Raw genomic sequence first — 3,566 nt, 5'->3', positions numbered from 1 at the left:
TATTTGTAATCTCTATAGGCATTGTGAATATGGCATTGCTGATACATACCCCATTGCCTGTATATCTTATTTTCCCAGTTGCATGTAACAATTTTTTAATATTTGTTTTTAAAACTTTGAGTTCCAGATTCTCTCCCTTCTTGGCTCCTCACCTACCCCCACTAGGAAGACAAGCAATTCAATATAGGTTACACATAGTAGTTACACAAACATTTCCATAGTAGTCATGTTGTGAAAGACTAACTATATTTCCCTCCATCCTATCCCACACCCCATTTATTCTATTTTCTCCTTTGACCTTGTCCCTTTTCAAAATTGTTTGCTTCTGACTGACTATCCTTTCCCCCAATCTGCTCTCCTTCCTATCATCCCCCCCTCTTATCCCCTCCCCCCCCTACTTTCCTGTAGGGTAAGATACCTAATTGAGTGTATATGTTATTCCCTCCTTAAGTCAAATCCAATGAGAGTAAGGTTGATTCATTTCCTTTCACCTCCCTGCTCTTCCCCTTCATTATAATAGCTTTCTCTTGCCTCTTTTATGTGAGATAATTTACTCTAATCTATCTCTCCTTTTCCTCCTTCTCCCAATATATTCCTCTCTCACCTCTTAATTTTATTTTTTAGCTATCATCCCTTCATATTCAACTCACCTTGTGCCTTCTATGTATACCTACACACACATACACCCACCTATACATACATATATATGTGTATATGCATATATGGATGTAGATTGACTTCAACTATCCTAATACTGAGAAAAGTCTCTTGAGTTACAAACATTGTTTTTTCCATGTAGGAATGTAAATGGCTCAACTTTAATAATTTTCTTATGATTTTTCTTTCCTGTTTACCTTTTCATGCTTCTCTTGCTTCTTGTATTTGAAAGCCCATGTGGGACTGCACTCCACTCCCAGTCTGGTGCGATAGACCCTTCCTGTCAGTTTGCCACACTATCCTCAACTGGAGATTATTTCATTCTGTCATTTTGTGGGTTCTGGAGCTCTAAAATTTGTTTAGAGTAATTTTTTTACAGGTATTTGAGGTAATTGGGGACAAGCTCAAGTAAGTTCCTGCTTTTAATCTGCCATCTTGGCTCTGCTGCACTCCCCCACCCCCCCATCTTTATTTTTAAGAAACAGAAAACTATTAAGGTATTATAGTACATAACTACAAGGTATTACCACTCACAAACACTTGTTTATCATGTTTCGTTAATTTTTTACATTTCTTTTTAAACTTGAAATATTCAATTCCTAATTCAATTCCTTCTTCCACCTACTCTCCAAACCATTGAGAAGGCAAGAGAAGTCATATAAAATATGTTTCTGTATTAGTCATGTTCCAGGAAAAATAGCATGAGGCATAAAGGAAAAAAATGCTTTAATATCTGCCCTCTGAATCCATCAGGTCTCCATTTGGAGGAGGAGGTTATTTTCCATAATGAATCCTTTGGAATTGTGGTAGTTTGTTGTATTGATCAGAGTAGCAAAGGTTTTCATAGTTGATTATCTTTTGAATACTATTGTTATTGTATGAACTATTTGTGGTTCAGCTCATTTCACTTTATATCAATTCATATAAATTTTCCCAGAGTTTTCTGAAACTATTCCCTTCATCATTTCTTACACCACAGCAGTACTCCATCACATTTCATATTCTATAATTTGTTCAGTCATTTGCCAGTTGATGGGCATCCCTTCAGTATCCAACTTTTTGACATCCAAAAAGAGCTGATACAAAGATTTTTGCACGTGTGGGTCCTTTTCCTTTAATCTCTTTGTGATATAGACCTAATTGTGGTATTTCTGGGTCCAAGGGCAAGCACAGATTTATACCCCTTTGGGCATGGTTCCAAATTGTTCTACAGAATGGTCAGACTAATTAATAATGCTACTGACAGTGCATTAGTTTTCCTATTTTTCACAACTTCTGAAGCATTTGTCATTTTTCTTTTTCATCATTTTAGCCAATTATGGATGAGGCAGTGAGGTAATATCTCAAAGTTGTTTTCAATAACATTTCTTGTTATTATTGATTTAGAACACTGTATGATTATTGATAACTTTAACTTTTTTCCTCTGCAAAATGCCTCTTCCTAACCTTTAACCATTTATCAATTGGGGGATGGCTCCCATTTTGATAAATTTGGGATTTATATTTGATATATTGGACCTTTAATAGAGAAACTTACTGTCAAATATCCCCTTCCCCTCCTTCAACTCCTTCCTGTTTATTTTGACTGTGCTGGATTTTGTTTGTACAAAAAACTTTTAATTTTATGTAATAAAAATAATCTATTTTAACTTCTGTGAACCCCTCTATTTCTAACTTCTTTAACAATATGTAAGGAATTGACTGGTTAATTTTTTCCATGCTCTTATGAGAAATAATTTAATTGCAACCCTACTCTACTCCAATAAGTATACATCGGTTTGATATGATTCCCCAGTACTAGTATTAGTTCTATAAATTAAGCCTCAGAGTTGTGAACCAAAGATTGCAAGTACACTTCCTTAATCATGGGAAGCTAACTAGAGGCGCTCCATCCTTGTTTTTCCTTGTTATGGTGACCCAACCTAGCATGGTAGAGGTGATTCATTGGGCCCTACTTTGGCATAGCTGCTCCAGGTATGGACCACAATGTCATTTTGTTCTAACTGAGGAGAGGGGTACTTTATTTTTAAGGTGATGGTTTAAAAACATTACTGGCCTTAATGGTATCAGATTTTTCTTTTTAATTCCCCCCCCTCCCCACATTTGAGAAGAGAAAGAAAAATACCTATTTCTGATAACAGAGAGTATAGGAAGTGTTGCAGGGTACACAAACCCCAAGTATCAAGAAACTTCCTCTTTGAAATGGGCAGCCCACCCCATTTTTGCACAACTTTAATAGTGAGGAAGTTTGTTCTGACACTGAGCTTAAATTGCCTCCTTGAAACTGCTTTATTGCCTATAATTCTTCCCTTTGGGTCAAACTAATGAGGGCTGACAATAGGTTCAGCAGGATCTCTGATCTTTATGTAAGACCAGAAAGCCTTCGATTCAGTCTGGAAAGAATTCAGCCCAGGCCAACTTGGAGTCAGAGTTGTAAAAGTTTATTGTACAGTTTACAGAGAGCAAGTGTCCTTAGAGGACCTGCAAGCTTAAAGAAAACACGGGCATGGCTTTTAAGGAGTTAAGGCTATTCATTGGATGTCAATTATGCTGACCAGGTGAGAAGAGGGTGGGATTAGGGAGCAGTTAAAGTGGGACCAGTGTTTAAAGGAACGTGCTCTTTTAACATCAACTGCAAAGGCCAAGGCGTATTGCCCATAATTCACTGGGAAATAGTCCAAGTGGGGGCTACCTGGAGGTGTGGTTTTAGGCTTGAAACCTCACTAAGTCAGCTAGCAGTCTAGGGCTGACGGAGAAGTGCCCAGTCTGCCACCCATCAGTGTCATGTTTGACAAGATTGATGTCTGGGAACCAAGGCTAACGGAGAGTTAGTATGTGGATAATTACTAAGGAGTTAACTTAGAGCTAGGGTATTGAACGACTCATGGGGGCATCGGGACACTATACAA

This window comes from Petaurus breviceps, unplaced genomic scaffold, assembly GCF_028583685.1.
Source record: "Petaurus breviceps papuanus isolate PSGF00001 unplaced genomic scaffold, PetGlider_PUasm1.0 446, whole genome shotgun sequence".
NCBI lineage: Eukaryota > Metazoa > Chordata > Mammalia > Diprotodontia > Petauridae > Petaurus > Petaurus breviceps.
Note: the sequence above shows the minus strand (reverse complement) of the source record.